Raw genomic sequence first — 22,765 nt, 5'->3', positions numbered from 1 at the left:
ATATTTTTTTGTAATGATTTATTAATTATTTTTGTAGAGAAATGTCTTTCATATGTATTCTTACTACATCCAATGCAGTGATTGAGTATTATATATATATATATATATATATATATATATATATATATATACACTACCGTTCAAAAGTTTGGGGTCACCCAGACAATTTTGTCTTTTCTATGAAAACTCACACTTATATTTATCAAATGAGTTGCAAAATGACTAGAAAATATAGTCAAGACATTGACAAGGTTAGAAATAATGATTTTTATTTGAAATAATAATTTTCTCCTTCAAACTTGCTTTCGTCAAAGAATGCTCCATTTGCAGCAATTACAGCATTGCAGACCTTTGGCATTCTAGCTGTTAATTTGCTCAGGTAATCGGGAGAAATTTCATGCTTCCAGAAGCCCCTCCCACAAGTTGGATTGGCTTGATTGGCACTTCTTGTGTACCATACGGTCAAGCTGCTCCCACAACAGCTCTATGGGGTTGAGATCCGGTGACTGCGCTGGCCACTCCATTACAGATAGAATACCAGCTGTCTGCTTCTTCCCTAAATAGTTCTTGCATCATTTGGAGGTGTGCTTTGGGTCATTGTCCTGTTGTAGGATGAAATTGGCTCCAATCAAGCGCTATCCACAGGGTATGGCATGGCGTTGCAAAATGGAGTGATAGCCTTCCTTATTCAAAATTCCTTTAACCTTGTACAAATCTCCCACATTACCAGCACCAAAGCAACCCCAGACCATCACATTACCTCCACCATGCTTGACAGATGGCGTCAGGCACTCTTCCAGCATCTTTTCAGTTGTTCTGCGTCTCACAAATGTTCTTCTGTGTGATCCAAACACCTCAAACTTCGATTCGTCTGTCCATAACACTTTTTTCCAATCTTCCCCTGTCCAATGTCTGTGTGCTTTTGCCCATATTAATCTTTTCCTTTTATTAGCCAGTCTCAGATATGGCTTTTTCTTTGCCACTCTGCCCTGAAGGCCAGCATCCCGGAGTCGCCTCTTCACTGTAGACATTGACACTGGCGTTTTGTGGGTACTATTTAATGAAGCTGCCAGTTGAGGACCTGTGAGGCGTCTATTTCTCAAACTAGAGACTCTAATGTACTTGTCTTGTTGCTCAGTTGTGCAGCGGGGCCTCCCACTTCTCTTTCTACTCTGGTTAGAGTCTGTTTGTGCTGTCCTCTGAAGGGAGTAGTACACACCGTTGTAGGAAATCTTCAGTTTCTTGGCAATTTCTCACATGGAATAGCCTTCATTTCTAAGAACAAGAATTAACTGTCGAGTTTCACATGAAAGCTCTCTTTTTCTAGCCATTTTGAGAGTTTAATCGAACCCACACATGTAATGCTCCAGATTCTCAACTAGCTCAAAGGAAGGTCAGTTTTATAGCTCCTCTAAACAGCAAAACTGTTTACAGCGGTGCTAACATAATTGCACAAGGGTTTTCAAGTGTTTTCTAATCATCCATTAGCCTTCCAACACAGTTAGCAAACACAATGTACTATTAGAACACTGGAGTGATGGTTGCTGTAAATAGTCCTCTATACACCTATGTAGATATTGCATTAAAAACCAGACGTTTGCAGCTAGAATAGTCATTTAGCACATTAACAATGTATAGAGTGTATTTCTGATTAATTTAATGTTATCTTCATTGAAAAAAACTGTGCTTTTCTTACAAAAATAAGGAAATTTCTAAGTGACCCTAAACTTTTGAACGGTAGTGTATATATACACCGTGTTCCAAATTATTATGCACATTGGATGTAAAGGATCTGCCAGGCACAACTTCTGTGTATACGCCCATAGGTAATCAGTCTGCACCTGAGTCTGTGTCTCTGGGACTGACTCCGTCTTCCACCACTCAGGATGGCAGGCTTAGGAGCGGGAGAGCCTATCGCAGCCTGGCCAGACGGAGCTAGCTCCCGCCCTCTGCCTATTTATACCTGCCTTTCCTGTTCCTCCTTTGCTTGTGATTCTTCTCGTGTTGTTTCCTGGCCCAGCTACAGCTTCTAACTATTTGATCCTGCTCCATACTGACCCTGGCTTACTGACTACTCTCCTGCTCTGCGTTTGGTACCTCGTTCACTCCTGGTTTGACTCGGCTCGTTCACCACTCTTGTTGCTCACGGTGTTGCCGTGGGCAACTGCCCCATTTCCCTTAGCTTTGTGTACCCCTGTCTGTTTGTCTCGTGCACTTACTGAGCGTAGGGACCGCCGCCCAGTTGTTCCCCGTCGCCTAGGGCGGGTCGTTGCAAGTAGGCAGGGACAGAGTGGCGGGTAGATTAGGGCTCACTTGTCCGTTTCCCTACCCCAATCATTACATAATCACAAGCCCAATACCTAGTCTACCCTGGTCCCTGACACTACTATGGACCCCCTTGAGACCCTGGCCCAGCAAATGCAGGGTCTCTCCCTACAGGTCCAGGCCCTGGCTCAGAGGGTCAACCAGCCTGACGCTACCATGGTAGTGACCCTCACCTCACCTCTTGAACCCCACCTCAAGTTGCCTGACCGGTTCTCAGGGGACCGGAGGACTTTTCTCTCCTTTCGGGAGAGTTGTAGGCTCTACTTTCGCTTAAAGCCTCATTCCTCAGGTTCTGAGAGCCAGCGGGTGGATATAATTATGTCCCGGCTCCAGGAAGGGCCCCAAGATTGGGCCTTCTCCTTGGCTCCTGACGCCCCTGAACTTTCCTCCGTTGATCGTTTCTTTTCTGCTCTCTGACTCATTTATGACGAGACTGACAGGACTGCCTTTGCCGAGAGTCAGCTGGTGACCTTACGTCAGGGTAAGAGACCTGTTGAGGAGTATTGTGCTGACTTTAGGAAGTGGTGCGTAGGTTTCCGGTGGAATGACCCTGCCTTAAGGTGCCAGTTTAGGTTGGGTCTGTCGAACGCCCTGAAAGACCTGCTAGTTAGCTATCCCTCTTCTGACTCCCTTGACCAGGTTATGGCTTTAGCGGTACGACTTGACCGACGTCTCAGGGAATGACAACTTGAACGTTTTTGTGTTTTCCCCTCTGACTCCCCCATGATGCCTCCCGAGGTCCCGTTGCTTCGCTCTTCCACGGAAGACTCGGAGGTTCCTATGCAACTCGGGGCCTCCGTGTCCCCCCAACAACGTAGAGAATTCCGCAGGAAGAATGGTCTCTGCTTCTACTGTGGGGATGACAAGCATCAAGTGAACAACTGTCCTAAGCGTAAGAATGCAGCCAGAGAACTTCCGCGCCTAAGTAATCATCGGGGAGGTCACTTGGGCGCACAGGTATTTCCCGTAAATATGAAACGTAATAAAATCTTGCTTCCCTTTCTGGTCTCTTTTGGTGGTAGGTCTGCTACCGGCAGTGCCTTCGTGGATTCAGGGTCTTCTGCTAATATCATGTCTGTGGAATTTGCTATGTCTCTAGCTATGCCTTTGATTGATTTGCCTAAACCTGTCCCTGTAGTGGGTATCGACTCCACTCCTCTTGCTAATGGTTATTTTACACAGCATACCCCTGTTTTTGAACTCCTTGTTGGCTCAATGCATTTGGAGCAGTGCTCTGTACTGTTGATGCAGGGATTATCGTCCGATTTAGTTTTAGGCCTTCCCTGGTTGCTGTTGCATAATCCCACGTTTGACTGGAATACTGGGGAGCTTACCAAATGGGGTAATGAATGCTTGACGTCATGTTTTTATGTTAATTCTATTTCTCCCCCTGAGGAGGTGAACACGCTACCTGAGTTTGTTCAGGACTTCGCTGATGTTTTCTCTAAGGAGGCCTCCGAAGTGTTACCTCCTCATAGAGAATACGATTGCGCTATCGAATTGGTACCAGGAGCTAAGCTCCCTAAGGGTAGGATATTTAATCTTTCTTGTCCCGAATGTGAAGCCATGAGAAAGTATATCCAGGAATGCCTGGCCAAGGGTTACATTCGCCCCTCTACTTCTCCGGTAGGTGCTGGCTTCTTCTTCGTAGGGAAGAAGGATGGTGGTCTTAGGCCATGCATTGACTACCGTAACTTGAATAAGGTCACTGTAAGGAACCAGTATCCCCTTCCTTTGATTCCTGATCTCTTTAATCAGGTTCAGGGGGCCCAATGGTTCTCTAAGTTTGATCTACGGGGGGCGTATAACCTTATCCGCATCAAAGAGGGGGATGAGTGGAAGACTGCGTTTAACACGCCCGAAGGTCATTTCGAATACCTCGTCATGCCCTTTGGGTTGTGTAATGCTCCTGCGGTCTTCCAGAATTTCATAAATGAGATTTTAAGAGATTACCTGGGGGTATTTCTTGTAGTGTACCTTGATGACATACTGGTGTTTTCCAAGGACTTGTCCTCCCACATTGAGCATGTCAGGAAGGTGCTCCAGGTCCTTCGGGAAAACAAACTGTTTGCGAAAACCGACAATTGTGTGTTTGGGGTACAGGAGATACCATTTTTGGGTCAAATCCTCACTCCTCACGAATTCCGCATGGACCCCGCCAAGGTCCAGGCTGTGGCGGAATGGGTCCAACCTGCCTCCCTGAAGGCGTTACAGTGTTTCTTGGGGTTCGCTAACTATTACAGGAGATTTATTGCTAACTTCTCAGTTATCGCTAAGCCTCTTACGGACCTCACTCGCAAAGGTGCTGATCTCCTCCACTGGCCTCCTGAGGCTGTCCAGGCTTTTGAGGTCCTTAAGAAGTGCTTTATCTCGGCCCCGGTGCTGGTTCAGCCCAACCAAATGGAGCCATTTATCGTGGAAGTTGACGCATCCAAGGTGGGAGTGGGGGCTGTCTTGTCCCAGGGTACCAGGTCCCTCACCCATCTCCGTCCCTGTGCCTACTTCTCCAGGAAGTTTTCGCCCACTGAGAGTAACTATGATATTGGCAACCGCGAACTCTTAGCCATTAAATGGGCATTTGAAGAGTGGCGCCACTTCCTGGAGGGGGCTAGGCACCAGGTAACGGTCCTTACCGACCACAAGAATCTGGTTTTCCTAGAATCTGCCCGGAGGCTAAACCCGAGACAAGCTCGATGGGTGCTATTTTTTGCCAGATTCAACTTTTTGGTTACCTATAGGGCTGGGTCTAAAAATATTAAGGCCGATGCACTGTCGCGTAGCTTCATGGCCAGCCCTCCTTCGGAGGAAGATCCTGCTTGTATTTTGCCTACTGGTATAATCATTTCTTCTATTGATTCTGATTTAGACTCTGAAATTGCGGCTGATCAAGGTTCAGCTCCAGGGAACCTTCCTGAGGACAAGCTGTTTGTTCCCCTGCAATTCCGGCTAAGGGTACTTAGGGAAAATAATGACTCCGCACTATCTGGTCATCCAGGCGTCCTGGGTACCAAACACCTCATTGCCAGAAACTATTGGTGGCCTGGGTTGCCTAAAGACGTTAAGGCCTACGTCGCCGCTTGTGAGGTTTGTGCTAGGTCCAAGACTCCCAGGTCCTGACCAGCGGGCTTACTACATTCTTTGCCCATTCCCCAGAGACCTTGGACCCATATCTCCATGGATTTTATCACCGATTTGCCTCCATCTCAAGGCAAGTCGGTGGTGTGGGTTGTAGTAGACCGCTTCAGTAAAATGTGCCACTTTGTGCCCCTCAAGAAACTACCCAATGCTAAGACGTTAGCCACCTTGTTTGTCAAACACATCCTGCGTCTCCATGGGGTCCCTGTCAATATTGTTCCGGACAGAGGGGTACAATTTGTTTCATTGTTTTGGAGAGTCTTCTGTAAAAAGTTGGAGATTGATCTGTCCTTCTCCTCTGCCTTCCATCCTGAAACTAATGGCCAAACTGAGAGGACTAATCAATCTCTAGAACAATATTTAAGGTGTTTTATCTCTGACTGTCAATATGATTGGGTCTCATTCATTCCCCTCACCGAATTTTCCCTTAATAACCGGGTCAGTAACTCGTCAGGGGTCTCCCCCTTTTTCTGTAATTTTGGGTTTAATCCACGGTTCTCCTCCGTTTCACCTGGTAGTTCCAACAATCCCGAGGTAGAGGTCGTTCATCGGGAACTGTGCACAGTCTGGGCCCAGGTTCAGAAGAACCTAGAGGCGTCCCAGAGCGTACAAAAAACTCATGCTGATAGAAGACGTTCCGCTAACCCCTTGTTTATGGTCGGGGATCTGGTGTGGTTATCGTCTAGGAACTTGCGCCTTAAGGTCCCATCCAAGAAGTTTGCTCCCCGGTTTATTGGGCCGTATAAGGTCATTGAAGTCCTCAATCCTGTCTCCTTCCGACTGGAGTTGCCCCCATCTTTTCGAATACACGACGTGTTTCATGCCTCCCTCCTTAAACGCTGCTCCCCGTCCTTGGCTCCCTCGAGGAAACCTCCTGTTCCCGTTCTCACCCCTGAGGGGGTGGAATTCGAGGTGGCCAAGATTGTGGACAGCAAGATGGTCCAAGGCTCCCTCCATTACCTGGTCCATTGGAGAGGATACGGGCCTGAGGAGAGGACTTGGGTACCCGCCCGGGATGTTCACGCTGGGGTATTGGTCAGGAAGTTCCACCTTCGTTTCCGCAATAAACCAGGTCCACTTAGAAAGGGTCCGGTGGCCCCTCATAAAAGGGGGGGTACTGTAAAGGATCTGCCAGGCACAACTTCTGTGTATACACCCATAGGTAATCAGTCTGCACCTGAGTCTGTGTCTCTGGGACTGACTCCGTCTTCCACCACTCAGGATGGCAGGCTTAGGAGCGGGAGAGCCTATCGCAGCCTGGCCAGATGGAGCTAGCTCCCGCCCTCTGTCTATTTATACCTGCCTTTCCTGTTCCTCCTTTGCTTGTGATTCTTCTCGTGTGGTTTCCTGGCCCAGCTACAGCTTCTAACTATTTGATCCTGCTCCATACTGACCCTGGCTTACTGACTACTCTCCTGCTCTGCGTTTGGTACCTCGTTCACTCCTGGTTTGACTCGGCTCGTTCACCACTCTTGTTGCTCACGGTGTTGCCGTGGGCAACTGCCCCATTTCCCTTAGCTTTGTGTACCCCTGTCTGTTTGTCTCGTGCACTTACTGAGCGTAGGGACCGCCACCCAGTTGTACCCCGTCGCCTAGGGTGGGTCGTTGCAAGTAGGCAGGGAAAGAGTGGCGAGTAGATTAGGGCTCACTTGTCCGTTTCCCTACCCCCATCATTACATTGGATTTAAGTGTCATAAACATTTAATTATTCGTTTTTCAATTAAACTCATGGATGGTATTGTGTCTTAGGGCTCTTTGGATTATTGTAATCAATCTCAGACACCTGTGATAATTAGTTTGCCAGGTGTGCCCAATCAAAGGAAAACTACTTAAGAAGGACGTTCCACATTATTAAGCAGGCCACAGGATTCAAGCAATATGGGAAAGAAAAAGGATCTCTCTGCTGCCGAAAAGCGTGAAATTGTCCAAGTTATTGCACTAGGTATGAAAACATTGGATATTTCAAGAAAACGTAAGCGTGATCATCGTACTGTGAAAAGATTTGTGGCTGATTCAGAGCACAGACGGGTTCGTTCAGATAAAGGCATAATGAGGAAGGTTTCTGCCAGACAAATTAATAGGATTAGGAGAGCAGCTGCTAAAATTCCATTGCAAAGCAGCAAACAGGTATTTGAAGCCGCTGGTGCCTCTGGAGTCCCGCGAACCTCAAGGTGTAGGATCCTCCAGAGGTTTGCAAGTGTGCATAAAGCTATTATTCGGCCACCCCTAAACAATGCTCACAAGCAGAAACGGTTGCAGTGGGCTCAGAAATACATGAAGACTAATTTTTCAAACCGTGTTGTTTACTGATGAGTGCCGTGCAACCCTGGATGGTCCAGATGGATGGAGTAGTGGATGGTTGGTGAATGGCCACCATGTCCCAACAAGGCTGCGACGTCAGCAAGGAGGTGGCGGAGTCATGTTTTGGGCTGGAATCATGGGGAGAGAGCTGGTAGGCCCCTTTAGGGTCCCTGATGGTGTGAAAATGACCTCTGCAAAGTACGTAGAGTTTATGACTGACCACTTTCTTCCGTGGTACAAAAAGAAGAACCGTGCCTTCCGTAGCAAAATTACCTTCATGCATGACAATGCACCATCTCATGCTGCAAAGAATACCTCCGTGTCATTGGCTGATATGGGCATAAAAGGAGAGAAACTCATGGTGTGGTCCCCATGTTCCCCTGACCTCAACCCTATTGAGAACCTTTGGAGCATCCTCAAGCAAAATATCTGAGGGTGGGAGGCAGTTCACATCAAAACAGAAGCTCTGGGAGGTTATTCTGACATCCTGCAAAGATATTCAAGCAGAAACTGTCCAAATACTCACAAATTCAATGGATGCAAGAATTGTGAAGGTGATATCAAAGAAGGGGTCCTATGTTAACATGTAACTTGGCCTGTTAAGTTGTTTTTTTGATTGAAAGAGCTTTTGAATTCTGTAAATATGACCTCCTGATGCTGCAAATTCAACAAATTACCATTTTAGTTCTCTTTACAACCTTTAAAATGTTTTGATCTCTGTTGTGCATAATAATTTGAAACAGTGCATTTTGAGTTTTTTACTTCTACAAAAAAAATTTGTTATCATTAGGAGATTTGTTCAATAAAATTTGCATTATACTCCAACGGTTGATGGCTTGAAGATTATACTGACTGTCATTTGCATCGACTATTTAGGAATATCAGTGAAAAATAACATTTGCATAATAATTTGGAACGCGGTGTACATATATATATATATATATATATATATATATATACATATCTATATATATATATATATATATATATATATATATATATATATATATATATATATATATATATATATATATAGTAGCAGTGTGGCTACTAAAGGGCGGGATTTGGGCCCTGAATGTTATATTTCAAAAGCGTCCTTTCTCCTTATTTATTAGGCAAGAAACCTGGAAAAAGGTCTGGGTTGCTGGGGTGGAAGAGAATAGTAAAAGTTCCACTCCGCCTTCGGGACAGTCCAGGGTCTGGGTTGCCTTATGAGTCTGATTAGCTGCCAGCTGTTAAGGCTCCTTTAAGAAAGGTGTGATCTAATCACACAAGGCTCCTGGTCTGAGGTAGACAGGTATTGCAAGCCTGTGAGAGTCAGAGGTTCTGGTAAGAACATATGTTTTGTAACGTCTATGGCCACGGCCCGTCGTTCCGACTTACCCCTCGACGGCCGTGGCCATGGACTTGTGTGTTCTCTGCAACGTCGTCCCCCAGTGAGGCGCCGGCACTCACTTCCTGGTATCAAGACTGTCTCCCGGAGGGCGCGCACGCCCGCGCGTGCATAGTCTTAAAGGGCCAGTGCGCGCATAATTGCAGGAAGTCTGCAATCAAGCCCAGAATGCTACTGGACTATAAAAGGGGCTCTGTCCTCTTGTTCTTTGCCTGACCATTGTTCGTTACCCAAAGTTTGTCTTGCAAATGGTCTCCTAGTGTCTTCCAGTTCCCAAGTGTTCCCTGTTCCCGTATCCTGTATCCTGTTTCCCGTGCTAGCCAAATCAAGTACCATGCTGAACTGTTGTCGTGATGTGCTGCATTCCACACCTGTTCTGCTACACCACGCCTGACGTCTACCCGCTGCCTGGTCCTAGCCTGCCTTGCTACTGTCCGAGTTGCCACAGGTACCCTTTCTGGACTATAGACTCTGTACTATACCTGTTTGGTCAGCTGCCGTCCCAGTACGCGGTACGGCCCAGTGGGTCCACAGCCCGCATCGTGACAGCACGCTCAGGCCATGGACCCCGCTGGTCAATTCAAGGGAATGTCACCCTCCCAAGCCATGCAGGCGGACCTGCAGAATCTCCGAGCAAGACAGGATCAACTTCTTGTGGCAGTGGACTCCATGGCACAGCAGCTTGGGACACTAGCTGCTTCCCTTCCTGCTTCTATGCAAGCTCCTCAGATCGACTCTTCTGCTACACCTCCTGGCAGTTCTGGTTCGGATCCTCGGTTCTCGCTGCCATTACCTTCTTGGTTCTATGGAGACGCAAGTACGTGCCGGGGGTTTCTGAACCAATGCTATAACCATTTTACCCTGCATGCCCGAGCTTTTCCGTAGAACGGAACCAAGATCACCTTCATCGTGTCTCTACTTGCCGGCAAGGCCCTGGCATGGGCAAACCCTATCTGGGAACGACAGGGACCTAAGACCCAAGACTTCCAGGGGTTCGTGCGGTTATTCCCGACTGTTTTCGAGGAGCCAGGACGAGTCTCATCGGCAGCCACTGCTATCTTTAACCTTCGCCAGGAGGACACCTCCGTGGGCGAATACACCATACAGTTCCGGACCCTGGCAGGAGAACTGTCTTGGAACAATGAGGCCTTGGTTACATAGTTACATAGTTACATAGTTAGTACGGCTGAAAAAAGACACATGTCCATCAAGTTCAACCAAGGGAAGGGAAAAGGGAAGGAAAAATTTCTACACATAGGAGCTAATATTTTTTTGTTCTAGGAAATTATCTAACCCTTTTTTAAAGCCATCTACTGTCCCTGCTGTGACCAGCTCCTGCGGTAGGCTATTCCATAAATTCACCGTTCTTACTGTAAAGAAGCCTTGTCGCCTCTGCAGCTTGAACCTTTTTTTCTCCAGACGGAGGGAGTGCCCCCTTGTTTTTTGAGGGGGTTTTACAAGGAACAGGATTTCACCATATTTTTTGTATGTGCCATTAATATATTTATATAAGTTAATCATGTCCCCCCTTAGTCGTCTTTTTTCAAGGCTAAATAGGTTTAATTCTTTCAATCTTTCCTCATAACTTAAATTCTCCATGCCCCTTATTAGCTTCGTTGCTCTTCTTTGTATTTTTTCCAACTCCAGGGCATCCTTTCTATGAACTGGAGCCCAGAACTGAACTGCATATTCTAGATGAGGCCTCACTAATGCTTTGTAAAGTGGCATTATTACATCCCTGTCCCGTGAGTCCATGCCTCTTTTAATACACGACAATATCCTGCTGGCCTTTGAAGCAGCTGATTGACACTGCATGCTGTTATTGAGTTTATGATTTACAAGTACACCCAGATCCTTCTCAACAAGTGAATCCGCCAGTGTAGCGCCCCCTAGGACATATGATGCATGCAGGTTGTTGGTACCCAGATGCATAACTTTACATTTATCTACATTAAACTTCATCTGCCAAGTGGACGCCCAAACACTTAGTTTGTTTAAATCTGCCTGTAATTCATGAACATCTTCCATAGTCTGAACTATATTACATAGCTTGGTGTCATCTGCAAAAATAGAAATAGTGCTATTAATCCCTTCCTCTATATCATTAATAAATAAGTTGAATAATAGTGGTCCCAGCACTGAACCCTGGGGTACACCACTTATAACCGGTGACCATTCAGAGAAGGAATCATTGACCACAACTCTCTGGATACGGTCCTTGAGCCAATTCTCAATCCAATTACAAACTATATTTTCTAAACCTATAGTCCTTAATTTACCCATTAGGCGTCTATGGGGGACAGTGTCAAATGCCTTTGCAAAGTCCAAAAACACTAAATCCACAGCGGCCCCTCTGTCTAGACTTCTGCTCACCTCTTCATAAAAACAGATTAGGTTAGTTTGACAACTTCTGTCCTTAGTAAAACCGTGCTGGCTGTCACTTATAATGCTATTTATTGTCACATAATCCTGTATATAGTCCCTCAATAGCCCCTCAAACATTTTCCCCACGATGGATGTTAAGCTGACTGGTCTATAATTACCCGGGGAAGACCTAGAGCCCTTTTTGAAAATAGGCACCACATTTGCCCTGCGCCAGTCCCTTGGCACTATACCAGTCACTAGAGATTCTCTGAATATTATGAAAAGGGGGACAGAAATAACTGAACTAAGCTCTTTAAGAATTCTAGGGTGTAACCCATCTGGTCCCGGGGCCTTGTGCACATTTATTTTATTTAATTTAGCTTGGACCATCTCTACATTCATCCAATTCAGTATATCAACTGATATATTAACAGCACTGGCACCGGCTACATCAGCTGCTCTTTCTTCTGTTGTATATACAGAGCTAAAGAACCCATTTAGTAACTCTGCCTTCTCTTGATCCCCTGTGATCAACTCCCCATTACCATTATCTAGGGGTCCTACATGTTCAGACCTTGGCTTTTTTGCATTTATATGCTTGAAGAATTTTTTGGGATTTGTTTTACTATCCCTGGCCACCTGCCTTTCATTTTGTATTTTTGCTAATTTTATTACATTTTTACAGATTTTATTAAGGTCTTTATATTTTACAAAGGCTACAGCTGTACCCTCAGATTTGTATTTTTTAAATGCCCTTTTTCTGTCATGTATTGCCCCTTTCACAGAAGGTGTAAGCCATGTGGGGTTTAATTTGAGTCGTTTATACTTATTACCTGTAGGAATAAATTTTGCACTATAATAACTCAAAGTAGATTTGAAAATCTCCCATTTATCATTTGTTCCATTATTTGACATTAGTTCTTCCCAGTCTATATCCTGAATTGCAGCCCTCATCCTGGGGAAATTGGCTTTCTTAAAATGAAATGTTTTTGCCCTCCCAGCCTGCGTTTGTTTTTTACAGTATAGGTAAAATGTAACTATATTGTGATCACTGTTACCGAGGTTTTCACGAACATTGACATTCCCAACAAGATCTGCATTATTAGAAATGACCAGATCCAACAGAGCTTCACCTCTAGTCGGGTCTTCCACAAACTGGCCCATAAAATTTTCCTGCAACAGGTTGAGGAAATGTCTCCCCTTTGCCGTTGAAGCCGAACCATGACACCAATTAATATCCCGGAAATTAAAATCTCCCATTATCACTACAGTACCCGCCTGTGCAGCCCGCTCCATCTGTTTATATAGCTGACCTTCCATCTCCTCAGTTATATTGGGGGGTCTATAGATTACACCAAATGTAATTTTTTCAGTGTTTACCTCCCTTTCTAGTTCCACCCACAAGGTTTCAACCTCCTCACAGTCTTCACCCACTATTGTCTCTTTCACACTCGCCTTCATATCACTTCTCACATACAGACATACACCACCACCTTACCTATTTGTCCTGTCTTTCCGAAAAAGTGTAAAACCCTGTAGATTTACAGCCCAGTCATGTGAAGAGTCCAGCCATGTTTCAGCAACACCAACTATATCTATATTTTCTTCCAGTATCAAGGCCTCCAGCTCCCCCATTTTGCTTGCTAGACTTCTGGCATTTGTGAACATACACTTTAACTTGCCTGTCAGTTTTTCACTGATCCTTTTGATCCTTCATCCTTTTGGCATGGTCTATCACTCCAGATCAAGGACGAACTTGCTGCTCGAGATCTGCCACCTGCCTTGGATGACCTGATTCTGCTTGCCACTCGGGTGGACCTAAGGCTGAGGGAGAGATCTCATGGAGGTTCATCAGGAGAGACGGCTTCCTAGACTGGCACCCAACTACCAGCAACCCCTCTTGCCTCCTTCTACTGCTTTGCCCGATGTTCCGATGCAAGTGGATCGGCTAAAATTGTCCGTCCAGGAGCAACAGCGCAGGCGCACCTCTGGACTGTTTATATTGCGGCCTCTCTGGCCATGTCGTGCGTCTGTGTCCTCAGAAGCCCCAAAAAACCAGTGCCTAGGTTTGGTTGGAGAGACAACCCTGGGCACTACTGCATTTAATCGAGAACTCTCCTCCAAACTGTTCATTCCCGTAACCATTGCTGGCGAGAGGCCCCATCCACTCTCTGCCTACCTGGACCAGCTGGTCTGCTCCAACCACTGCCTGTACCCGTTGCTCCGTGGCAGCATGTTGCAATGGACTTTGTCACGGATCTCCCTCTCTTTGCGGGTTGCAGTGTGATCTGGGTGGTGGTGGATCGATTTTCTAAAATTGCTCATTTTGTTCCCTTGACTGGTCTGCCTTCTGCTGCGCGATTGTCCGACCTCTTCATTCAACACATCTTCCGTCTACATGGCTTGCCCCTGCATATTGTCTTGGACCAAGGGGTCCAGTTCACCTCAAAGTTTTGGAGAGAACTCTGCGGTCTCCTCGGTCTAAAGTTGGACTTCTCTTCGGCCTATCATCCCCAATCCAATGGGCAAGTTGAGAGGGTTAACCAGATTATGGAGAACTATCTGCGTCACTTTGTTTCCAGACGGCATGATGACTGGGTGCAGAGTTCTCCTATAATAACCACACTAGTGAGTCCACCACCTCCAGTCTGTTCTTCATCGTCTATGGCCAACACCCTCGTATACCTCTTCCTGTCTCTACTATGTCCCAGGTGCCTGCAGCTGACTCCACCTTCAGGGACTTTCTGCAGATATGGCAACAGACCCGATCTTCTATCCTGCTGGTGGTGGACCGCATGAAGAGAAAGGTGGATACAAGAAGACGGGCTCCTCCTCAATTTCTTCCAGGTACGAAGGTCTGGTTGTCTTCAAAGATTATGTGGCCGAGGGTGCCGTCCTGCAAATTTTCCCCTAGGTTCCTCGGACCCTTCGAAATCCTGCTACAGATTAACCCAGTGTCTTACAAGCTGCGGCTGCCTCCTACCCTCAAGATCCCTAACTCCTTCCATGTCTCCTTGCTGAAGCCCGTGGTCCTGAACCGCTACTCCAGGATTCCTAGTTCCGCAGTGGCCGCTGGCGGCTCGTCAGGGACTTTCGAAGTAAGGGAGATTCTGGCCACCAAAAAGGTGGGAGGAAGGACGTTTTATTTAGTGGATTGGAGGGGGTTCGGTCCAGAAGAGAGGTCTTGGGAGCCAGAGGAGAACATCGATGCCCCTGTCCTCGTGAGGAAGTTTCTCTTCCACTCTGGCCCCAAGAAGAGAGGGCATAAGAGGGGGGACACTGTAATGTCTATGGCCACAGCCCGTCGTTCTGACTTACCCCTCAACGGCCCTGGCCATGGACTTGTGTGTTCTCTGCAACGTCGTCCCCCAGTGAGGCGCCGGCACTCACTTCCTGGTATCAAGACTGTCTCCCGGAGGGCGCGCGCGCCCGCGCGTGCATAGTCTTAAAGGGCCAGTGCGCGCATAATTGCAGGAAGTCTGCAATCAAGCTCAGAATGCTACTGGACTATAAAAGGGGCTCTGCCCTCTTTTTCTTTGCCTGAGCATTGTTCGTTACCCAAAGTTTGTCTTGCAAATGGTCTCCTAGTGCCTTCCAGTTCCCAAGTGTTCCCTGTTCCTGTATCCTGTTTCCCGTGCTATCCAGATCCATTACCGTGCTGAGCTTTTGTCGTGTTGTGCTGCATTCCACGCCTATTCTGCTACGCCATACCTGACGTCTATCCGCCGCCTGGTCCCAGCTTAGCCTGCCTTGCTACTGTCCATGTGGCCACAGGTACCCTTTCTGGACTATAGACTCTGTACTATACCTGTTTGGTCAGCTGCCGTCCCGCTACGTGGTACGGCCCAGTGGGTCCACGCCCTGCATCATGACATGTTTGTTGTGAGGTGCTGGGCAGAAGGCCTTTCACCCTGATAGCTAGGGAAGCTGCATGTTTAGTTAGAGGCTGGACGGCCTAGGGTTTATTTTTGAACTGTTTTGTAAAACTGCTTTTCCTGTATGAAGACAATAAAGCTGGTTGCGGCCAGTTTCATACCGAATCCACTGTGTCTGAGTGAAAATTCTTAAGTGTGCCAACGATCTTACCCTGGAGATGGCGATCCTGTGAGCTAACTTACTCAAAGTTGTCACTGCCTATATATATATTTGCAGACAGCTGGAGCAGCACTGTAGCCAAAAGACCTCACGGCGGGTGCAGAGCTTCAAAGGGAGCAACCTCTCCTCCAAATACGTACGAAAAGTGGGCAAGGAAGCAGCACACCAAAAGGTTTATTCACCCCCACATCTCGGTGCAACTTTTCTCTCTCACAATAAGGGCATTCTCAAGCGAGATGTGGTGATGAATAAACTTTTTTTTACCTTTGGAGTGCTGCTTCCTTGCCCACTTTTTTTATATATATATATATATATATATATATATATATATATATATATATATATATTTCCTGATCGTCCTTGGCAGCAGAACACATATGGGTTTTAGTCCCCTAGGTACTATCAAGCAGAGACAGGTTAATTAGCAATAAGCATTAAACAATTAAACAATTAAGGACTTCCCCTATAAGTATGTACCGGAAACTGGGGCCCAGCGTATTTTTTCTTTCTCTCTTAGGTCAGTACGGAGACAGTACCCTATCCTTCTAACAGAGGAAAAGATTATTCCGGGCTGCATACAGGGCTGCGCCTCTGTCCCTCAGCCGCGAAGGTGTACCAATATGGCGGTCAACGTCTTGGTACATGGCGACGGGGCACCTTACCTGATCCTGGTAATGGTAGCAGGGGAGGAGGACCCCCTTTTGGAGCATCCCCCGTTCGTCTAGGTCCGAAGTGGATTCCGGACCGACCAACCGCTCTCTCCCGGTTACCCGGAAGTGCTGCTCGGCATTACAGAGGCATGGATGAGGGCGGACGTGATGTCATAGTTGGCCCCGCCACCAGGTTGGCCCCGCCCCCGGATGTGACGCGCGGATGCAGCAGGCTCATAATGCCGGCGTCCTGTTTGAAACCTGGCGCACTCTGCCTTTGGACAGCCCTCTGCTTGCTAAGGTTAGTAAGGCTGTTTACATTGATGGGTCCTGATGTTTCTTGATGCTGATGGCTATGCACATTTTCCTACCATGCGTTACTTACTGCCAGAAGATAAGGTAGGAAAAGGACCCACAAATCCAGGCACAGGCTTTGCATGGAATGCCTCCAGCCCCTGCCTGATAACATTATGTCAGATCTGTGTATCTCATGCTCCAACCCAGTCGCCTCCCCTCCCAGGGAAGATTCTAGGGGATTTATGCAATGCTTTAAACAGCTGTCTGTAGTTTTTGAGGATGTAAAATCATCACACCATGCTAAGAGGGCCAGGCGCTCTCCCTCTCCACCTCCTCAATATCAGGAGGATTCCTCCTCTGTAGGAGGTTCAGATTCAGAGGTGGTCTCTGACTCCCCAGACTCTGACGACCCCGAGGAATGTTACATCCTGAGTAAGGATAAGCTCCATGATCTCCTCAGAGCGGTTAAGGATACATTGGAGACAGGGAAGGAGGTTGAGCATAAGCCTAAAAAGGACAGACTGTTTTATTTTCCCATTACCAAGGGGAAAAATTTTCCCAGCCATCCTGTCCTAACGGAATGGATGAAACGGGATTGGGATAAGCCTGAGAGGAAATCAGAACTGGGCTCTCGGTTCAAAAACCTCTACAGACTGGATAAAACTGGCTCCAAATATTGGGAGAATATTCCAAAACTGGACTTGTGGTTAAATTGGCAAAGAAAGTCGTTTTTCCACCCGATGAATCAGCCCTGCTGAAAGACCCCATGGATCGCAAGGCGGATTACCTTCTGAAGAAGGTGTATACTTCAGCAGTGGGCTCGTCCAAAGCCTCCTTGTCTTCAGTACCGGTGGCTAGAGCACTCCGGGTCTGGCTAAGCCACCTGTCAAGGGATCTAGAAGATGGAGTCCCAAGGGCAGAAATTCTCCAGTCCCTCCCAGTAATGAAGTCAGCTTTGGAGTTCCTCTGTGATTCCCAGCTGGATAACATCAAGTATGCATCCAGGGCCTTGTCCCTATCGAATGCGGCCAGAAGGGCTCATTGGCTTAAGTTATTGTCTGGGGATAATGTCTCCAAAAATAATTTTTGTAGCCTCCCTTTTCAGCCAGAATCTCTGTTTGGTCCCCAATTAACGGATATTTTGAATTCCTTAGGGGAAGGCAAAGGGGCTAGGTTTCCTGAACCTAAAAGGAAGGATACCAGGCGTTACTTTCGGGATCAGAGAAGAAAATCCCCAAAGTTCAAAAGAAGGTTTCCAGACCGTCAGCGCATGTTTAAAATGAAGTGGGAAAACCCTTCCTCCTTTCGGAAGTAAAATCCGCTCAAAATCCAAATAGTTTATGATGCACAGCCAATCCTACAACTAGGAGCAAGGCTTCAGAGATTCTTCCTCTCGGTTGTCGGTGATATCATCCGACGACTGGGTGACAGCAACCGTCAGGAGAGGATACTCTTTGGAGTTCAGAACTCTCCCCCCAGACCACTTTTTTCTCAACAGGCATCACAACCCGATAGTCCATCATCCAAAATCGTGGTGATCCTAACAGCAACACTGAGGCTGAAAGGGATATGTGTGGTCCCTTACTTGGATGACTGGCTAATAAAAGCATCATCAGAGTCCCTTCTACAAGAACATCTCCAAACCACATTGGAGTTTCTTCACTTTCACGGGTTCCTGGTGAACTTCAGAAAGTCACAGCTCTCACCATCACAGAATCTGAAATTTTTAGGGTTCATGGTGAATTCCCAGTTGATGACAGTCAAATTGTCTCCAGGGTTTAATAGAACGCCTTATTTTCCATCCGAATATATCGTTTCGAGGAAATATGAAAATCCTAGGTCCAATGACGTCATCCATAGATGCGGTCCCCTGGGCCAAAGCCCACATGAGCTCATTACAGCTCGACAGCCTCAGAGCCTGGGACAAAAATGTCAGAAATCTGGATTCCCTCTTCAAAGTCTCCAACTTCACCCTTCAAAACCTCAGCTGGTGGTTAATCCTGGACACTCTCCGGTCCGGCAAGTCTCTGGTTCCCCACCATAGAAAGTCCTCACAACGGATGCCTCCTCCTGGGGCTGGGGTGCCCATGTAGATCACCTATGGGTTCAGAACAGATGGAGTCAGAGGGAAGTGTCACTATCCTCCAACATGAAGGAACTCAGAGCAGTGAGATTGTCGCTAATGTCCTTTCAATCCCATCTGAGAAATACCCAAATCCTGATCCAGTCAGACAACCTTGCAACTGTGTTCTATGTAAACAAACAGGGAGGAACGAGGGGTGCCTCAATGTCAACCGAGTGCAGACGACTTATGAGTTGGGCAGAACAACATTCATTGGGAATTTCAGCAGTTCACATCAAGGGCTCCTTGAACCACACTGCAGACTTCCTCAGCCGCAATATCCTCCATCCAGAGGAGTGGAGTCTCAACCCTCAGGTTTTCAGCAGCTTAGCTGCCATGTGGGGAATGCCAGACGTGGATGTGATGGCATCAGAAGAGAACAACAAAGTCCTCAGCTTCTGTTCTCTGTACCACACCCGCCATGCAGTAGCATTAGATGGCCTGTCTGTCAGTTGGGGAGGAAAATTAATCTACATTTTTCCTCCCCTCCCCTTAATACCCAGAGTATTGAAAAAAGAAAGCAGAAGCTATTGCAATCCTGCCATTTTGGCCCCGCAGGGCCTGGTTCTCCCTAGCATTGTCTCTCTCGAAGGGCAGGTTCCTGAAACTACCAGTATCACCGGACCTCCTGTCCCAGAAAGGGGTGTATCACCCAAACCCTCGCAGTCTACATCTCACGGCTTGGAGACTGACCAGGAGAACCTGACAGAAATGGGAGTTTCATCAGAAGTTACTAATACCTTGCTGTCAGCTAGATGACCTTCAACAAAGGTTTGAAGCTAAATACCCTTAAGGTGCAGTTCACGGCAATTAATGCCCAATTGCAAAATTGTTTCTCCAACCAGCAGTTGGTGAAGACCTTCTTCAAGGCTTTAAGAAAACTTAGCCCAGTCTCTCAGGTACCCTCTCCTTCCTGGGACCTTTCAATAGTGGTGTCGGCTCTAACAAAGCCACCGTTTGAACCCATGCAAGAGTCATCCATCAGATTTCTCTCCTTCAAGGCCTTCTTCCTGGTGGCAATCATGTTGGCCAGGCGCATAAGCGAGCTGCAGGCCCTTTCCTTCAAAGAACCATATTTGAGGGACCTGGGAGATTGTCTTCTACTACGTACCATGCCTGGGTTCTTGCCTAAAGTTCCTTCCTTTAGGAATACAAATCAAGAGATATTATTGCCAGTTCTCTTCCCTCATCCCCAAGGTGAAGATCAGGAAAATTGGCATACACTGGATGTGAGAAGAGCAGTTCTCACCTATATTCAAAGGACAAAGGCTTTTAGGAAATCAGAAAATCTGTTCCTTCAACATGCTGGTCCTAATAAGGGTCAAAAAGCAAGTAAAGCCACCCTAGGAAGGTGGATTAGATCAACTATTGAAAAATGCTATCATCTCAGTGACCTTCAATCTCCACTACAGATCAGGGCACATTCCACACGCTCTACAGGTACCTCATGGGCAGAAGTTGGGCATATCCCCCTGGATCAAATCTGCAGAGCGGCTACGTGGGCACCCGCATCAACCTTTGTCAAGCACTACAGGCTCGACTCACTGCCATCAGAGGGTTCTCTATTTGGCAAAAGAGTGCCTGAAATGGCGGCTGCTATCCCGCCCATATAGCTATTGCTTGGCAAGTCCCATATGTGTTGTGCTGCCAAGGACGATCAGGAAAACAAAAATGTACTCACCAAAATTTTTAGTTTAAACAGGGAGACGCGCTGTTGACATGATAATAATGTATGGGGATGAGCGACGAGTAACAACCGCTCATCCCCATCCATAGCTCCGTGTGACAGGCGCAAGCTAGCACGATCAACGATGTCTTATTGATCGGCGCTCGCTGCACCGGCCGCTTATCGGCCGATGTGAAAGGGCCTTTAAAGGTTTAGTCAGGTCATTATCAGCACTGATAGTCTATTTATAATGATCTTTGTAGATGTCAAGCATTTGACGTGACCTATCCGGTGAATTGTAGATGTTACAAGTACATGATCTGTGGGGGTCCGACACCCGAACCCTGCACCGATCAGCCACATTGGTGGCCTGTGGGCACCGGATTTTATTGCCCATTATGCGATGTACGCAGCCAGGAAGCAGTTGGCTCCGTACATAGCATAGCGGCCGTGCTGCAGAACTGCAGCTCTGCTCATATTCACTTGAATAGGAGCCGAGCTGCAGTACTGCTATTTTGTGGGTGGAGCCGACTGCTTCCGGCATGTACGTCCAGTGTTCGGAGGCAGCCAATGAACCAGCTCGTTCGTTAGCTGATCGTATCATTTATGCAGCAATAAATTTTATCGTTAGCAGCACATCTCCCTATGTAAAAAGGGAGATGTACTGTAGACATAATGGAAATGTATGGGGACGAGCGATCGCTCATCCCTATACATAACCAATTATTGCTCCTTGTAAAAGGAGCAAACGAGCGGCGAGCAATGACCTGTCTCATTGATCGCGTTCTTTTTCACGGCCCATATTGGCCGGTGTAAAAGGATCTTTCGAAACCAAGGTCATTATATCGTGATGCAGATAACCGCTGAATTAAATGACGATTTCAGAACCTGTAACCAGGCATCATGAATAAGCAGTTATAATAAGATGATAGATACAAAGAAAGTCTCCAATAGGCATTTTGACCTTACCTTTGAAATGCATAAATATGAGATCATTATATGTCTTGATGCTTTCAGAAGAATCAGACGTTTTCAAAAGTTCCATCTAACTAAGTAGCCTTGAAGATTTATTTGGAAGGAAACACTTTCAGAAGAGCTTTACAAACATCAAATAAATACATCATAGTTTTAATAGAGTCTAATGTTAGCAGATATGTATAATGCATTTTATAAATGTATATTCTAGAGGAATCGTCTGCCTAGACAATGTATAGAATGATAAAATGTTTATTTTGCAATTTAAATCTTCCCAATTTATTCAACAATATTGCAGTAATGTAATATGTGCACAGGAAACAGATGATCACCTTCATACAAACATTGGCTATTTTATTATGTTCTCTTACACCAGGTTCACAAAGAGCAGTTTGATGCGGTTGTTGATGTATAAGGCTTGGGCTCCATAATAAGTCGCTGTGACTTTGCAGAATTACTATGGCGGTAACTTCATTTCAATGTATCCCTATGAAAAAGAATTTCCAATCAACTTGCAATCCAAGGTCAGATTCTTTGCAATAGTTGCAAAGTTGCTTGCAATTTTTTCTCCAATAGGGATACATTGAAATCACAGAATGGTCACATTAATACTGCGATTTTACATCGACTCCTGGGCGACACTGTATTGTTGTGGAACTATAGCCTGAAGAAAAAACATTTTTTAGTTCAAAAGAACACATTAAAACTGCACTGTGTGAACTTGACATTACACTGCTAAGTAGCCAGGCAATTGGATTTCAGCCATGCTCATCTACACCCTCAAGAGTATCAATAATACAGAATACTGCAATGTCTAACAGTACAACATTAACCAAGGTAACTCCATCCATGAACACATGGACAGCTCCATCTTTTCTTCCTAAAAGAAAACAAGACCACTGAGGACGTCACAAATAGCAGCAATGTGAGTGGGTTATTTTGCCCCATATAGTCCTTGAGCCCCCCCCCCCCCCATTTTTCCCCTGTTTTTTTAAATTGACTTTTATTTAAAAAAATGTTAAATGTTTTACAATACAGCTTCTATGCATCCTGTATACATAGAAGCTGTATCGTTCTAATTCAGCCGATTCTGTCAATTCAGCTGAACTAATGTCCTGTGTGTCTCTGACATGCAGGATCCAGCCAGTAATGATCACATCTAAGTTCATCAACTTAAATGTGATCGTCATTAGCTGGATCCTGCATGTCGGAGGCACACAAGACCTGATTTCAGCCAAGCCGTCAGTTCAGCTAAACTGACATAATTGGCTGAGACAGAACGATACAGCTTCTATGTATACAGGATACAGAGAAGCTGTATTGCAAAAAGTAAAACATTCTCTTGAAAAAAAATCAATTAAAAGGTTGTTTAAAAACACATAAAACATTTTTTTTTAATTTTTTTTGTAAATGCTTTCAAAGGTGTACATAGCCTTTAAACT

The sequence above is a fragment of the Rhinoderma darwinii genome, chromosome 1 (assembly GCF_050947455.1).
Source record: "Rhinoderma darwinii isolate aRhiDar2 chromosome 1, aRhiDar2.hap1, whole genome shotgun sequence".
Lineage (NCBI taxonomy): Eukaryota > Metazoa > Chordata > Amphibia > Anura > Rhinodermatidae > Rhinoderma > Rhinoderma darwinii.
Note: the sequence above shows the minus strand (reverse complement) of the source record.